We start from the raw sequence: 18,702 nt of genomic DNA, 5'->3' as shown, positions 1-18,702 counted from the left end.
GTCATATTTTATTTATTTAAAGACGTATTGTATTATTTTACACGACGTATGTTGTATAAAATAGGTCGTCTATTCTTCTCCAGGACAATTTTTTGGTTCATTTTTCAGTGTACAGACGTCGGTTTTGTTTTGTAATTGACGTTGTTTGTTACAACAACGACGGTGATTTACCCTAACCGCTATTTCCACGTCAATATTAATGGAAAAAACGAAGTGGCATTACTATTGCACGACGGTTATATAAATATATTAGACGTCGTATGATTTAATAACGTCATATTTTATTTATTTAAAGACGTATTGTATTCTTTTACACGACGGAGGTTGTATAAAATAGGTCGTCTATTCTTCTCCAGGACAATTTTTTGGTTCATTTTTCAGTATACAGACGTCGGTTGTTTTTTTGTTAATGACGTTGTTTGTTATAACAACGACGGTGATTTCGCGTCGTGATTTTACTTTGCAAAAGACTTCGATCGATTTTACGACGGTTTGAAAACCAAATTCACGACGGTGAATTCACGTCGTCTTTTGCCTTTTTTGTAGTAGTGAATGACTGTCGCATCTCCAGCCAGAATGAGGACTGCATTGCCTTTGCAGTAGACGTTTCTCTTCTCCACCGTGCTCTTCGTAGTAGTGTCAGCATATGTACTGAGTTTCTTAATATTTCCATAAGCAAATACGGGGGATTTACACATTTAGATTTCCACAACATTAATCACACTTGGTGCTGAGTTTCGGAAGTTGTTGGTCTTAGGTGAAAGAGCTGATGCTCCATCTGAAGATTGAAACCTCAGTACTCAGACTCGGTCAGCAAGGACGATTTTGAGGGGAGATGCTCAATCTGTGCAAGTGAGTGTGAAGCATTTTGGCAAGAGCCTTCAGTGCCACTTGGGTAAGCCAGATTACACTTTCTATGGAATTGCTCCGCAAGGTACCGGTGCTTGCTGGACGGTGATCTTCCAATTTTTCATTCCTGGTTCCCATCAAATGGACAAGTCAATCAGTCTACATTGCAGACTTCCTGTACTGGACCAAGGGTCAGGTTGAAGGACTTAGGTGGGTTTGCCATGCATGCTTAAGCTTTAGAACTTTGGGTTAAATAGTCAGTTTGATAAATATCTTGAGAAAGTGATTCTGATTTTTAGTTTGAGTAGCTCTACATGCTATTGTTATATTCTGCCAATGACATTTTAGACCCATGACTCATTTTCTTTGTGAATATGCGCATCCCTTTACAAGCTGGTTGTGGAATTTTTGGTCATGACATGATGAAATGGAAAGGAAATGCCTGCTTAAATTGTTACGAAAGCGAAAATATAACGTCAATATTTGCAAGGATAGATTCTTAGCATAGATTGCTTTTATTCTGTGTGTACATTTTGATTGCTTTTATATTTATTGTACATAAATTTCCAACTACAACGAGTTGGTGCCTTAATTTTATGTATTACAAGATTCATTCTGTACATAATTTATCACTTACAGGGTAGGATACTCTGTAAGAAAAAGCTTGTTCAATATCTCGTCCAATGCCCCAAATGCAATCTTGTATCTGTCGTGTGATTTCCTCCCTTCTTCCACAACTTGCATGATGCATTTATACAAATGATCATACCTGTGAACTGGGTTATTAATGTCAAGGCCACTGCAGCTATGATAAAAAAAAATATAATTCCGTTTAATATCCTTTCTCCATCGTGAAAGCACATATTTGAGCCGGGATCTCCACCACGCCATTTTGGTTCAGGACAGAGTGCATGCCTGCGCAAATATCCTCTCAAGTTGAACATGCCACAAATGAAAAGGACCTCCATCTTATATGCAATCATCTATTCCGGCTCCTGTGGTCTACAAAATGTATCAGAAAAGAAAGAAATTTGCGGCTGATATTGTCTCTACTGAAGTTGACGGAATTGATTTTGCAGCTAACCCCTCTCTTGATACCACTCCTCTATTCCAATCAGCTTCCCGTGAGAATGCATCTGTAGTAGCACCATCTGAGGTACAAATACATCTAATCCTTTTCTTTTGTTTGTTGAGCCTAATAATTCTGAGTCTCTGTCTTTGAACCTAGTTGGTGATGGTCAAGAGCGGAGATACCCATCCCGCGTAAGGAATAAACCATATCGTTTTGGTTTCTCCTCTAGTAATAATGTTACTTACCCTATTTCTGATTATGTGTCATATTATCGCCTCTCTAAAACTCATATAGCCTTTGCACTTCAGTTGTCTTCTGTATCTCTTTCTAACTCTTTTCAGGAAGCTTTAGAAGATCCAAAGTGGAAATCTGCAATGGCAGAGGAAAATAAGGCTCTCCAAGAAAATAGTACATGGGATATGGTGAATCTTCTTGATGAGAAGAGGACTGTAGGTTGTATATGGGTGTTTACAGCCAAGTACAAGCCAAATGGATCAATTGAGAGGTACAAAGCTCAGCTTGTGGCAAATGGTTATACTCAAATTGGAGTGGACTACTTGGAAACGTTTGCTCCAATAGCGAAGATGAACACAATTCGAGCCATCATGTCCTTTGCCGCAAACTTGGATTGGCCATTATGGCAGTTCGACATAAAGAATTCCTTCTTACATGGAGACCTACAAGAGGAAGTATATATGGATCCTCCTCCGGGGTTTACACCAAAGGGAGGAAAAGTGTGTAAGTTAAAAAAGGCACTTATGGCCTAAAACAATCACCAAGAGCTTGGTTTGGCAAATTAAGTCGATCTATGAAGGATTATGGGTTCAAACAATCTTAAGCTGACCACACTCTGTTCATTAAGCGTGGTGGTGATAAGATTACTATGTTAATTGTATATGTGGATGACATGGTGGTTACAGGAAATGATGCACGTGAGATTGAGGAACTCCAGAGTTACTTGGCTAAGGAGTTCGAGATGAAGGATTTGGGAGCTCTTAAGTATTTCTTGGGAATGGAAGTATCTCGTTCTAAACAAGGGATATTTTTATCTCAATGCAAATACATCCTAGATCTCTTGGCCGAACTGGCAAGTCAGTATGTGAACCTGTTGACAACCCAATAGTGGTGAACCATAATTTGACAATTGATCTAGACTAAGTACCAACCAACAATGAGAGATACCAACGGCTGGTTGGGAAGTTAATTTATTTGGCTCACACTAGACGTGATTTGTCATATGCAGTTAGTGTGGTAAGTCAGTTCATGCATAACCGAGGTATTCATCGTATGGAGGCTATAGACCATATACTTCAGTATTTGAAGTCATATCCTGGTAAAGGACTCATGTTCTCTAAGAATGGAAACTTGGATATAGAGGGTTACACAGACTCTGATTATGCAGGATCTAAGTTTGATAGGAAGTCTATATTTGGTAATGCGTCATTCGTATGAGGCAATCTAGTAAATTGGAGAAGCAATAAGCAAAAGGTGGTGTCTTTGTTTAGTGCGGAAGCTGAATATGGAGCTCGACATCATGCTATGACAGAACTAATTTGGTTGAAGATCCTAATGAAGGAACTTGGATTTAGCCCTGAGAAACCAATGGTGTTGTATTGTGATAACACAACAGCCATTGAAATTGCTAATAATCCTATCCAGCATGACATAACCAAACACATTAAGGTTGACAGACATTTCATCAAGGATAATATTGGACATCATTACTGTACCTCACATAAAGAGAGAAGACCAACTAGCCGACATGATGACCCATGCAGTTTCTAGCAAAGACATCCATACATCACTATCCAAGTTGGCCATGTGTGATATCTATGCACCAACTTAAGGGGGAGTGTTGACGTGATATATTAAGTTTAGAGTTTATTATTTAATATAGTTGACTTTGTATACTTACCTTTTTTGTATACTTTATACATCTTATAATTTGATTCATTCATATTTCTAGAAAAACCTCATAGTCTCTCATCTCTCTCCTATTTCCATCAACTTCAGTTTGTTCCTGCACAATGTATGTTACAACTGGCCGATCAGCATTTAACTTACGAGTGCTGAAACAAGAATACATTCCCTCTACCTCCGATTCAAACTTCCTAAGAATGTCATTAGTGTACACTTTGGAGAGTTGCAACTTAAAATAGCATCTAGATTTCAACATAGAACTTGAATTTCTTGAACCCAAATCAGCCATGGCTTCCAGCTGATGATGTGTTTGCAGAACTTGATCATACTGTGAAGTCATGTATTTTAAAATTACATATATATATATATATATATATTAATATTTTAGGAAAACAAATGTTTTGCTATCTATATAGGTTTATAAGTTAAAATTTCGTTTAATTGATTATATATTTATATTGGTTATAATTGTATATATGGATATCTTGCCACATAGTTGTTACTTTTATAATAATTGTTAAGAATAATACTATTATAAATATAAAAAATACTTATTTGTTTGATCCATAATTGAATTTGTAAGGGATGGCACGTACAAAGCTTTATCACTTAAGGTGATATTTACATCAAAACTTACCCACTTACACCACCCTAGTTTCTTCACAAGTGTCTACTAGATGACTAAGCCTTTGTTCAAAGCATGAGCTGTTGGCATTAGGGGAAAGTTGGATAATCTTGGAGTCAAGCATATCACCAAACTTATATTCCACCAATCAAAAGCCATCAGTTGCCGCCTTTTGCTACTATAAATAGGAACCATTTCCTTAACTTATTTTTACAACATGCACGGTAGTGCATGATAGAACAAGAAAGTGTAGAGAGAAGAAAGAAGAGGAAAAGTATTAGAAGTGTTGGTAGAACAAGAAAGACTTTGGAAGAACTCAAGGTGTTGGATTGTAGAGTTATCTTACGTTGTAAAAACTTTGGAAGAACTCAAGGTGTTGGATCGTAGAGTTATCTTACGTTGTAAAAACTTTGGAATCAAGGTAGGGGTTTGTTGGGGGCCTTTTTCAGAGATTGATTTAATTAAATTTTGTGAACACTATATATTATGCGTGATATGATTATTTGATTAATATTCTTGTTACAATTGAATGTTTTTCCTGGAATGTTTATGTGTTCTTGACTAGTTGAACAATCTTGGCATAATTGTATATACATTGGTGATGTTTTAAATGGTTACGTTATTGTGAGATACATGAGATATGTGAAAGGCATAATTATATCATGTCATGTAAATTGGTTGGAGTTGCTGGATTGAGAAAATAATGATGGAAAAGAGGGTAATGGAAATAGTCTTTTGTGTAGTTGAGTCTAACTCTTGGCAAGTACCAGGTCTCAGGGATCCCATAGTGCACATGGTTTTTGTTGGGTGATTCGGGACTAGCGACAGGGAGTTAGACAAGATAAGTAACAAAAGGGGAATTTTGGGATGATTGAGATGGGTGTTAGTTCATATAAATGGGCATTGTTGTGTAGATACAGCTGCACCAAAATGGATTCAGTTGCATCCTCAACTTGTGATACTCGCAAGTGCACGAGCCGTTTGGTAGTATAGCATATGTAAGTGCGAGGTCGATCCCACGAGGATTGGTGATTGAATGATCCAATTCATTTTCCCTACACAAAACAGAAATGAAAAAGAAAGGAAATAAATACAACAAGAAAAAAAGAAATAACTCAAGCAAATAAGTTCCCAAGTTCAATTAGATTAATGGATTGATTCTAGCTAAAGTATGATTAAGCCATGGTGTGTGGTCATAACCTTGTGTTCCTAATTCCCTAATTTGATCATTTGTTGTCTAACCTAAAATTAAGCATTAGGAACCCATTAAGCATAGAAGAACAATTTAAACAACCAAGCATGTATCTAATCCCTGTTGTCGAATGTCCATACATACTCTTCCTATTCATAGTTCAATTCGAATTAAAGCATGGTGTATACTCTTAATTCAAACCAAGATAGCTAACATGCAAGCCTAAATGGTGATCAATCATTCAAACTAGCATATTAACTTATAAGCATAATGAATAAGAACAAAAACCATAATTGAAACTTGGAAACTAATTCAACTTGAAAACTTAAGAAAAGAATTTACATTACAAAGAAAAATAAACTACAACTAAGAAGCAAAAGGAAAGCTAGAATTGAGAACTAGAAAGCAAAATTAAGAGAATTTGAGGGAGAGAAGGGAAGGGAGCTCTAGAGAAGTGTTTGAGAGCTCCCCCCCTTGGGGTGTGTTTACAAGCTTAGAGAACATCCCTATTTATAGGCCTAGGGGAAGTGAAAATCTAAATTCAATATGACTAATGCATACAACACTTGCATTATAAAAGATGAATTGGTTGATGCACTTCACTAATGCATACAACACTTGCATTATAAAATCTGAATTGGTTGATGCACTTCACCAATAAATCCCACCAGCAGCCCTAGCTCATCTTCATGTCACCATGACCAAGCTTCCAACCAGCTACAATAGCTCATGCCTAGCTCACCATGACCAAGCTTCCAACCAGAAACAATAGCTCATCCTGAGGTCAGCATGACCAGCAACTTCAAAGGCTTACGAATTGGGCTTCCCTTAAGCAAATTAAGACTTTAAGCACTCAAACTTGAAGTTCAGAATGTCTTCTTTCCAGCCATATATCATTTGGGCCAATCCAAGGTCGGAGGAGGAAGTTAAGGCCAAAACAAAATGCTAACTCATTTTGCGCGCTGATAAAATCCATCCTGAGCATGGCTCTGTGTTTGCTAGGTAACAGACTTCACAATTATCCAATGGGGCTGAATTTTGGATATGTTATAGTACACACCCATTGGAACAACTTTCATGAAGAATACGGCCTCATCCGAGCTGTGTAGGTTGCTGAAACAAATATTTCAATGTGACCTACGGAACTGGACTGGCAAGGGGCTGTAGCCAAAATGAGTTTGTCTTTAAGCTCTTCATCCATTCATCCAAATTAGGCCTTAACATGCTTGAATTGCATGAATTATGCTCTCTTACTCTTTTGGCCTACATAACACACAAATAGAGGCAAATAACTTAGAATTATAGGAAACTAAGCAAAAGAAGTAAGTAAATTGGGCATGTATATGTATGAAATTATGAGCTTAACAGGCATTCAGGACCAAGTGGTATAAGCATAGTATGGGACGTGTAGGTCTGCTTGTCCAGTTATATAAATTAACGGGATTAGATGAAGTGCATTCGTGCATTATTATTAATAATGTGACATTTGGTTGTGTGATTGTATGTCACTTAATTTAATTGTATCAATTTCTTGTAAAAAGGTTTATATCCCTACTAAGCTGTGGTTTCGCTCACCCCCTAACAAATTTTGCAGGTACCGAACCTGAAATCTAGAGCTTGTGATGATTTTGGCATATCTATAGAGTGTATTGTGTACATAGCTTGTGGATGAATAATGAGCTACTCTTTTTGTGGATTCTTGAGTAGTTCTAACTTGTAAAATAATGTAAAATTTTTAAGATTTCAAATATTGTCGTTTCCGCTGAGTATTCTATGTGAAATATTTATTTTATTTTATTTAAATGTTTCTTCACATTTTAGTTATAGTTTTTATTAAATTCTATAATTAAAGTGTGAATCACGTCGTAACCCAAGGTTACTTCAATCCGTGGGTTGGGGCGTGACACATACTTATCTAAAAATTCCTTCAAAGGAGTATCTTTATGAAGAAGTTCTTCAAAGTACGAAGAGACAACCTCACTTGGTTGCATAGGAAACATTCCTGCCAAAAATATATCCTTCAAATATACTGGTGTGGGGGGTCTTTTTGTTTCAGCAGCCTGACGAATGGGTTGGGCTGAGATAAGGAGCAAAAATGGGTGAAATTACCCCCTGTGTCTGAGTTCAAAGATCAAGCCCCAAGAATGCTTCGAAAGGACAGTGAAGCCTTAGGAAGCACCTTGGTTACCTTCACCAACAAAACAACGTCTGCTTACAGATAGATTTTCTAGCTTGGCATGAGAAGCTTGTGGCATGGGAGCAAAACCATCATGAGTTTAGCATAAACAGAGAGATGACTTTGAATTCCTATGAGAAATAGGGGTTCTAAGGAAAGGGAAGTGATTCTAAGAAGGTTGGCTAAGGGGGGAGAGAGATGGGAAGGAACGATGGGTGGTTTAAGTAATTTCCAGCAGCTTGACGAAAAGTCTGTCAAGATCTGGAATAGCTTGCCAGAAGAGGGAAAATGAGGGAGAAGGGTGAATGGAGCACGAATTTGCTGGGTTTTACAGGTGAGAGAGGAAGCTTGCTCTCTAGATGCGGGTTTATCTTTGTTGGGTAGAAGAGGCCTCATTTTATAGCTGATGGGAGCTATCTTTTCCCAAGAAACCCGAATGGTTTTTATCTAATTTGGCCAAGCTTTTTCCTTTCTTTCTCCTCCTTACCCTTGACTTATCCTATCCTAGTAAAAATCCCCTCTGCCCAATCTCACGAAATCAGGGATTTTGGGGCGCTCAATGCTCTTCCCGCAACTGCCTCAGTGGAGGACTCCTATTTTCAGCCATCTTCCTTCCTTCTTTTCTCCTCTCTTCCATGGCTAGATCTGATGGGGGGCAAAGAAATGGGTATGTACACTAGTCTGAAGGGTGCTTTGCTCAATTATCCCTTGGTTTTTTTGATGGCTTGCGTTGGGTTTGTCTTTGGACACGTGCTGGAGCCTCACACATATGGATAGCTTTGGTTTCTGTCGTTGTTTTTGTCTCCAACCATGTGCTGGAGGGTTGTAGATATTTTCTTGGTTTGCTTGGGCTTTCTTAAGGTGATAGGTAAGCCTACTAAGGGAATCGGCCAATCTTTTCAAGCGATGGGCTATTTTATTAAGGTGATGGGCTAATTTTTCTAGAGTATTGGGCTTCCTTTTTCTCTCTCTCTTTTATGCTTACCCACATATTTGGGCTCAAGAAATGGGCTTGAGTTTTGGGCTCCCAAGAAACCCGAAACTTCCATTTCTCGGCTCATCAATGGGCCTCATGAAAGCTCGTTACCATCCATACCACAACCCACTCAGCAAGCCCCGGGTATTTGTGTGGCTTGGGCCCACTTAAGCTTGTGCGTGGCTAGGTGTAAAATAATGATCTTTCGCTTGGCATGGCATGTCGATTGGCATGCTAGAATTTTATCCCCTTTAAAAAGGGACATGAGGCTTGACAGGATAATTAGCATGGGCTTGTAGAGCTAGTGCATTTTATAGGCTCATCTCAATTCTTAGCATGACAGATTATTTATTTGGCATGGCACGTGGACTGTGGCTCGTACGAGCGTGTATGACGAACTCTTGCGTGCTCCAAACCAAGTCTTTTCTTAATAAGGTGTTGTACAGGGTTGGGAATTTATTCGGGCCCAACTGTGGATTTTTTGGGCCTCAACAACTGGAACCCATCGCTTCCGGTCTTCAAATAATGCTTGAAGCCATTTATGATCTCTAGTTCCATGGCGCTGGACCATATCCTCCCAAGCTGCTTTGAATTGCTCCACCCTCAGAGAGTAGTAGTAAATTGCTCTATTTAAAGATTCTTTAATTGCTTCATACTCGAACAATCCCCTCAAATTTTCTAGAACCTTTTGCATTATATGCGATAAGCACAGACAATGAGAAGCTCTAGGGAAAACATCATAAATGGAAGTTTGCAATGTTCTGCATTGGTAAGTAATGATGGCTTGTGGAGGGCGTCCCAATATACATGTAAGCCAAGCTCTAAACAGCCATATATAGGATTCAATTGTCTCACTTGCAAGTAAACCACAGCCTAGCAACACAGATTGTCTATGATGATTTGCTCCAATAAATGACACCAACAGGACTTCAAATTTGTTTTCCAAGCATAGAAATGACACTAGTGTCAATGGAAACTACATCACAAAAATAACTGTAAGCAACCCCCGTCCTCGCATTAGCCCAAAACAAATTTCTCAAGCATCCTTTCTCATTTAGATCCGCCACATAAAAGAAGTTTGGATCCATTAATTGCAAGCGAGAAAAGTAATTATGAACTGCTTGGTCATCTCCTTCCTTAAGCTTCAATTGATTGGAGTAATAAACTCTATTCCCAGATTCTCCTTCATCAACATCTACGTTTCCATTACCCTCAGAATCAATGATCACGGTTCTAAATAGCCTAATCTTTTGTACTTCTTCAGCAGTATCTAACTGCAACGCTCGTTTGGTTCCAACGCCTACGCTCTTGTGAGATTTATAAAATTTTGCACTTGCTGGACTAATCAAGTGGTTTTGCTCAATCTCAACTTCAATAACTCTCCACATGTTGGAGTCCATTAACCTAAACTTTATCATTGCTGGACAACTGATTCTAGTTTTTGGCCTTGGGTGATTTACTTCAGTTTTCTTTTTGAAACCTGCACCACTGTAGCTTAGTTTTCCTCTGTATCTTTCCTTACTCTTTCTATACCAAGTATTGCTCACCCTAACCCCAAATCCTTGCTTCTTGGTATAGCAATTGTAGAAGTTATACAAATCCTCATAAAAATCAAATTCCATTCCACCAGCAGGAGGGAGAGGGTTCTCTCCTCGAATAATGCCTGTTTGACTGATAAAATCTGACATTGCACAGTCTCCTCCAATCTCAAATTCATCAGCATCAACATCGCTTGCTGGCTCAGTGTTTAGAGAAACTTCATCCATCTCTAAACAAACATAAAACCAGTTAACAAGGAAAGAAAAAGCTATACAAGAAAACATAACAATTGAGTCGAAAGCCAGGTACAATTAGCATAAATCCTCCACTTTCCAACTCTCAAAACCTCTCTCTCAGACGATCACTTAATAGAATCAGCTACCTTCATTGAACATTTGTACTGGAGTACTAGACCCTAAAAATCAGTGGTTTTGTCCTTAAACAAGAGAAACCCAAGCACTAATCTTGAATTCTAAAATCTGCACTATTATTATAATAAAATGTGGTGAATGTTTTCTGTATTGATCAATGTACAAAGATTACAGATATATAACAAAGCTGAAGGAATACAGAGGGAAAGAAATCTCCAGATCCTATGTCTAAGGTAATTACACAAAAGGAAAATTATTGTTGTCCAAGTAAGACAACTATACAACGTTAACTTCAATCTAAAGTCTTCCTTCAATTAAGCCTTGATTTCTAACACTCCCCCTCAAGTTGGAGTGTGTATGTCTAAAAGATTCAACTTGCTTTTTAATCGTAGGAAAGTTCCTTGCCCAATTCTTTTGTAAAGATATCTCCGATTTGATCTCCAGAAGGAATGTAGTACGTAATATTCCGTCTTGAATTCTTTCAAGAAAAACATGGTAATCAATTTCAATGTGTTTGGTTTGCTCATGATATGCTCGGCTTCTGATGAGGACCTAGATACAGTGGACTGTTTTTTGGTTTTCCATGTGTAGGGGCTTTTTCATTCCAGCAGCTTGACGAATGGGCCTGGGCTGCTGTAAAGTGCAAATAGCTGGAATCGCCCCTTGTGTCTGAGTTCAAGAATCAAACCCCAAGTGTGCTTCGAAAGGGTAGCGGAGCCTTAGGAAACACCCTGGTTATCTTCACCAACAAAAAAGACAATTGCTTGCAGATAAATATTTAGGCTTGGCATGAGAAGCTTGTGGCATGGGAGCTGAGCATTCGTGAGTTTAGCATGAGAGAGAGAAGGCTTGGGTTTCCTTTGAGAAACATAGGCTCGAAGTAAGGGGAAGAGAGAGTTTTTTGGGAGGATTTGTTGAGGAGAGAGTGGAAGAGATGAGGAAGAGGAACGAGTGGCTTGAGCAAGTTTCCCGCAGCTTGACGAAAGTTCTGTCAAGTACTAGAACAGTTCTGCCAAGAGGGAAAATGGGGAAGAATGATGAATAGTGCACGAAATTGCTAGGTTTTGAAGATGAGAGGGAAGCTTGCTCTCTGGATATGTGTTATGAGAGAGAGAGAGAGAGAGAGAGAGAGAGAGAGAGAGAGAGAGCGAGGAAGAAGATGAAAGCATGGGTGGCTTTAGTATATTTCTAGCAGCTTGACGAAAGCTTTGTCAAGCTTCTGGACGATTTGACAGAAGAGAAAATGGGAAGCAATGGAAGAACAAGGCTTGAAATCGGAGGGTTCCAGAGATGAGAGATGATGCTTGCTCTCTCTGGATTTGGGTTTTGAGAGAGAGAAAGGAGGAAGATGGAAGAACAAAGCATGAAATTGAAGGATTCCATAGGGGATGCTTGCCTTCGATCGGTTTGTTGTGTGTTTTGCTGGGAAGAAAGTGGCTCCTTTTATAGGCGTTAAAAACCTTAATTTTGTCAAGCCACCCTCTCCCCTTTTCCTCACTTTCTTTCACTTACTCTTGTTTGGTGAAATTTCCCTAGCCTGAACCCATAGGCACGCAACTTTTTGGGGTTCCAAGGTCCTCAGGCAGCTGGACTTCTCCATGTGGGTGAGGAGCTGCCCACTTTTGTTTCTTGTTTTCTCACCAAAGCTTGAAGAGGAAAGAATGGGTAAGGGTGCTTGGTCAAAAAGGTGATCAGCACATGGGTTTGCTTGGTTTTGGTGGTTTGGCTGTGATATGGTTTTAACAGAGATGCACGGCGTTGGATATTTTATAAGGTGCTGGGCTGGGCTGTTTTGTTTCCAGCGGCTTGTGAGTTCCCTTTGATTTTGTCAGACTGCTGGAAGCTTTGGCTAATGTGGGATTTTCTCATGTGTTATGGGCTATTAGGTTTTCTTAAGGTGATGGGCTACTAGGCTTTTCTCCCATGCTTACCCATATGTTTGGGCTTAAGGAATGGGCTTGAGTTTTGGTGCTCCCAAGTAGCCCAAAACTTCCACTCCTTGGACCATCAATGGGCCTCGTGAATACTCGTAACCATCCATACCACAACCCGCTCAGCAAGCCCCAGGCATTCGCGTGGCTTGGGCCCACTTAAGCTTGTAGCGTGACGTGTTGCTTATTTGCTTGGCATGGCATGTGTGCAAGCGTATATGACGAACTTTCGCGTGCCCAAATTGGGTTTCTTCTTGATAAGGTATAGCATCGGGCCGAGATTATATTTGGGCCTAGCCTTGGATTTTTTGGGCCTCAACACCATGAAATTGGACTTGTTCCGAGAATTCACAATTCCCGTTGTTGATCTTCTTGTCATGGGGCAGCTTTCATATGTGGTTGGCATGGTTGGTAAATGAATTGGCTGAGCATATTAATTGCAAAAAGAATGTCTGGTCTCGTAACAGTTAGATAAATAAGTTTTCTAATCAAGCGACGATATGAGGCTGGATTATTGAGTAGATTGCCATCAACATTGTTGAGCTTTAGATTTTCTTCCATAGGAAAAGGCTCAGGTTTAGCTCCCAATAAACCTGTGTCTTTGATAATATCCAAAGCATATTGTCGTTGGTTCAAACAAATGCCTCTTCGTGATCTTGACACCTCAATCCCAAGGAAATATTTGAGGTTGCCTAAGTCTTTTAGCTTGAATCGTTGATGTAGGAAGTTCTTAAGCTTGGAAATCTCATTTGCATATGAAGCTGTGATAATTACATCATCGACATACACTAGTATAAACACTGAGGAGATACCTTTATGTTTATAAAATAAAGAGTAGTTGGCTTTGGATTGAATGTAACCAGAGTCAAGAATGGCCTGTGAAAATTTGGCAAACCATTGCCTAGAAGCCTGCTTAAGTCCGTAGAGCGATTTATGTAACTTGCAAACAAGATTCTCCCCCATACGGACATAACCAGGCGGAGGCTGCATATGGACGTCTTCATGTAAGTCACTGATCGGTTCATAATTGTATATCATTTTGTACCCTTCTAGCTTATGATTTGGTTATGTTTTTGAGTTAAACTTGTGCTTTTAATCCTTTTTGTGTTTATCTTTCAGCTTTAGGTAACAATGATGGCTTTGGATATGAAATGATGTAATCCATGTATGTTAAAGCCTGATTTGGATAAAGGGATGAAGAGCTTAAAAGACAAACTCATTTTGGCTACAGCCCCCTGCCAGTCCAGTTCCGTAGGTCATAATGCAAGCTTTGTTTCAGCAACCTACACAGCTCGGATGAGGCAGAATTCTTCATGAAAGTTGTTCCAATGGGTGTGTACTATTACATATCCAAACTTCAGCCCCATTGGATAAATATGGAGTCTGTTACCTAGCAAACACAGAGCCATGCTCAGGATGGATTTTATCAGCGCGCAAAATGAGATAGCAATTTGTTTTGGCCTTAACTTCCTCCTCCGACCTTGGATTGGCCCAAATGATATATGGCTGGAAAGAAGACATTCTGAAATTCAAGTTTGAGTGCTTAAAGTCTTAATTTGCTTAAGGGAAGCCCAATTCGTAAGCCCTTGAAGTTGCTGGTCATGCTGACCTCAGGATGAGCTATTGTTTCTGGTTGGAAGCTTGGTCATGGTGAGCTAGGCATGAGCTATTGAGCTGGTTGGAAGCTTGGTCATGGTGACATGAAGATGAGCTAGGGCTGCTGGTGGGATTTATTGGTGAAGTGCATCAACCAATTCAGATTTTATAATGCAAGTGTTGTATGCATTAGTGAAGTGCATCAACCAATTCATCTTTTATAATGCAAGTGTTGTATGCATTAGCCATATTGAATTCAGATTTATCACTCCCCTCTCCCTATAAATACCACATCCATTCCACATTCAAGACAACAAATCCTAGGATTCACAACCCCACAATTCACTCCAACCATCCTCAAACACTCTCAAAATCCCAAACACTCCAACAATCACCAAAACAACTCCAGCAAACCTCTCTTCCATTTCCCTACGAATTTCATCTTCCTTAGCCATCACCACTCACTCAAACTCATCCCAAATCACCTCCATATCCTTCATACATCTTTCGAGAAGTGGGGAAGCTCTTGGAGAAGCATTAGAAGTGGAGAAGCACTTGGAGAAGCCTTGGACACCACAAGAACTTCAGAAAAAGGGTTTTTCTACTCTTATTGCATTCATTATGTTTTCTCATTTCTGTTCAAGTCTCTTTTCCATTATGAGTAGCTAAATCCATAACTAGGGCTTCGATGTAACCTAACATGAATATTCTGGGTTTATAAGTTTGGAGTTTCAAGTTTGATTCATGATTCATGTTCTTATTCATTATGCTTATAAGTTAACATGCTTGTTTGAATGATTGATCACCATTAGAACTTGTTTGTTAACTATCTTGGTTTGAATTAAGAGTATACACCATGCTTTAATTCGAATTGAACTATGAATAGGAAGAGTATGTATGGACATTCGACAACAGGGATTAGATACATACTTGGTTGTTTAAAATGTTCTTCTATGCTTAATGGGTTCCTAATGCTTAATTTTAGGTTAGACAACAAATGATCAAATTAGGGAATTAGGAACACAAGGTTAGGACCAAACACCATGGCCTAATCATACTTTAGCTAGAATCAATCTTTGAATCTGAATTAGACTTGTTACTTGAATCTTTATAACCCAGAATTGAATTGTTATGGTGATTCGAATGCCCTAGTCTCAAAATCTGTTTTCCAACTCTTAAAACCACTCTTTGTTACATTTGTTTACTTGTTTTTGTTTGAAATTTCATTTTGCTTCTTTTGTTCAACAATCACAACCACTCTTGTTTTAAATTCTGTTTTAGACATAACCTCCTACTTTCTTGAATTTGGGAATCTAAGTACATAACTAGTTTTAACTTCTCAGTCTTCGTGGGTACGACCTCGTACTTGTCTTGCTATACTACTAATTGCCCCGTACAATTGCGAGTTAACATAATATTAACAACAAATTTTGGCGCCGTTGCCGGGGACTGAACGAAAGTTCTTCCCTGGTTATGTGCCCAAGGTTACCCTATTCTCTTTAGTGTTTCTAATTAATCTAATTTTCTGTTTCAGGTAGTTTATGTCTAAAAAGCCATTACTTGAACAAGTGAGGTCTTCGTTCCAACGTTCTAGATCTTTGAACGCAGGACCATCATTGCAACCCAGACGAGTGACCTCTGAAATTCAGAATCGTCTAGAAAGGGAGTTGTCAACTGCAAAAGAGCAAGCTCTTGCTACATTTACAAGTCTTGCTCTCCACACTGAACTTCCTGGTTCTTCACTTTCAAATTCGGAAGCAAGTTCAGACCAAGAAGAAGAAGAAATGATGGCTGCCATTGAGTTCATGGGAGAACTTGATATCCCAACAATTCCAGCATCTCCTTCAAGCATTTTGCTGCCCACTGTAGCTCGAAATTATGAGCTTAAATCTTCTCATCTTAATATGCTGCCTTCCTTTTATGGTTTACCTAATGAAGATCCATTAACCCATATAAAGGATATTTTTAATGTTGTGAGTTCTTTTCCCTTGACAGGTGTGACAGAAGATCAACTTCGAATGAGAGTGTTTCCATACACTTTAAAGGATAAGGCGAAGTATTGGTTGAATTCTTTGAAGCCTGGTTCACTCACTACATGGTCTGCCATTCAAAAGAAGTTCCTGGAAAAATACTTCTCCACGCAAAAGACCGACATGCTTAGGGACAAGATCTTGTTATTTGCACAGCAAGATGATGAATCGTTTTGTGAAGCATGGGAGAGATTCAATGGGCTGCTCAACCAATGTCCTCATCATGGGATTCCATTGAAGCTTCAAATGCGTATGTTTTATAAAGGACTAACCCCTTCTAGTCATAATATAGTCACCAATTTTGCAGGTGGTTCTTTTAAAACCAAAACTCCAGAAGAAACGTACGAACTCTTTGAGGAGATAGCAATGGAGACCCAACATACGGATACAAGAGGTAAACGTGTTATTAGTGGTTCTAATGATGCTTCTAGTGTGCAGATTTCAAAACTGGAACAAAAGCTAGATGTTCTTCTTGCATTAAACTCAAGAAGCCCTCCAAAGGAAGTGTGTAGCATTTGTGAATCTCATGACCATGCTACCACAGCTTGTCCACTTGGGGCTGGATACCCAGAATTTGTGCAAGAGCAAGCTAAGTTGGTAAATTCCTACAACCAAGGTCCAAGAAATGATCCATACTCTCAAAGTTATAATCCAGGTTGGAGAAATCATCCAAACTTTTCATGGAGAAATACCCAGAATCAAGCAAATCCCCCTTCATTCCAAAGGCCACAACAATCATCATCATCATTGGAAGACATAGTGAAGCAGATGGCAATCAACCAATCCAATTTTCAGCAAACTACACAAGCTGCCATCTCCAAATTGGAAGTCCAATTAGGCCAAATAGCTGCTGAAATAACTCAAAGAGTGCCTGGGAAATGGCCAAGCCAAACTGAGATCAATCCAAAGAACCCAGAAGCCAAGGCCATTCATGTGCTCAGATCAGGTAAGATCATTGATAATAATGATAATTCTAATCTTTCAAATGATGTTGTGATTGTAGAAGATAAAGACGAGGAGACCATGGCCACGGAAGGAGAACAACTCAAAACTTCTCAATCTGCTCCTAAGGCCAAATCAGATTCTCAGAAATCCGATCAATTCCAATTGCATAAAAGGGATGACAAATTTGTGCCACCACATCTTCAAGAAGATAGATACGTGCCACCCGCTCCATATGTTCCACAGATTCCATTTCCAGGCCGTCTTAAGAAAGCAAAGCAAGATAAGGCTTTTAAAGAGATTTATGATATTTTGAGTAAAGTTAATATCAATTTGCCTTTGCTTGATCTTATTGAACAGATTCCTGCATATGGAAAATTCATCAAGGACTTGAAAACTCACAAGCTCAATTTCGCTCCAAATGAAGGAGTAAAGCTCGACCAGAATGTAAGTGCTGTATTGCAAAGGAAGCTTCCACCAAAACTAGATGATCCTGGCAGCTTTGACATTCCCATTAACATTGGAGGCAAGAAGGTTGGAAGAGCCATGTTGGACTTGGGAGCAAGCATCAATGTTTTGCCATATTCAGTTTATCAAGAGCTTGGCTTAGAAGGGATGAAGAAGACTTCAATGCGACTTGAACTAGCTGATCATTCTATAAAATATCCAAAAGGTATTGTAGAAGATATTCTAGTTCAAGTTAATACACTAATTCTCCCTGCTGATTTTGTAGTGATGGACATGGAAGACAATCCAAATGGAGATCGTGTTGATCCCATTCTCCTAGGCAGGCCATTCATGGCCACTGCAGACACAATCATCAAAGTGAAAGATAGCACCCTCTCCATGACTGTTTTGGGTGAAACTGTTGAATTTAAAATGCTTAATGCTCTATCTCAACCTTCTATCTCTCTTGATTCTTGCTTTTCAATTGATGTTGTGGATCATGAGGTTTCTTCCAAAATTTTGCAGAGAAAGTCTAATGATGCTCTAGAAGCTGTCTTAACACAAGAAGAGGAAGATCTTTGTGAACCGGAGTTCCAAGAAGTGGTAGCTGCCTTAGAAGTGTTTCCGCCATACCCACCATCCTTTAGGCCACCAATCGAGCCTCTTGGACCATCATCCACGAAATTGGAGCCATCCATTGTCATCCCACCAAAGCTAGAACTTAAACCTCTTCCCAATAATCTTAAATATACATATTTGGGTGCTAACGAAACTCTCCCTGTTATAATTGCTGCAGGTCTCTCCTCACATGAAGAAGAGAGCTTAATTAAAGTTCTAAAAGAGCATAAAACAGCCATTGGGTGGACCATAGCAGACATCAAAGGAATTAGTCCAAGCATGTGCATGCACCGGATTTTAATGGAAGAAGACAGCAAACCATCTCGTGATGCCCAAAGGAGGCTAAATCCCAACATGAAAGAGGTGGTTAGAGCTGAAGTTTTAAAGCTACTCGATGTAGGAATCATCTACCCAATTT

General features: G+C 39.2%; 1 non-coding gene and 1 pseudogene across 1 annotated transcript; both read right to left on the bottom strand.

Moving 5' to 3' along the window:
- Window positions 1–1,482: 1,482 nt before the first annotated feature.
- LOC110764616 (protein FAR1-RELATED SEQUENCE 6-like) lies at window positions 1,483–10,576 on the bottom strand (annotated as a pseudogene).
- A 5,824-nt stretch (window positions 10,577–16,400) lies between these two features.
- LOC148296600 (small nucleolar RNA R71) lies at window positions 16,401–16,507 on the bottom strand. Its single transcript, XR_015834151.1, has one exon. It is a non-coding gene; the product is annotated as a small nucleolar RNA R71 (small nucleolar RNA).
- Window positions 16,508–18,702: the final 2,195 nt, after the last annotated feature.

The sequence above is a fragment of the Prunus avium genome, chromosome 2 (assembly GCF_965620075.1).
Source record: "Prunus avium chromosome 2, drPruAviu1.hap1.1, whole genome shotgun sequence".
Taxonomy (NCBI): domain Eukaryota; kingdom Viridiplantae; phylum Streptophyta; class Magnoliopsida; order Rosales; family Rosaceae; genus Prunus; species Prunus avium.
The sequence above is the reverse complement of the archived record's forward strand: the minus strand, read 5'-3'. Positions and strand labels throughout refer to the sequence as shown.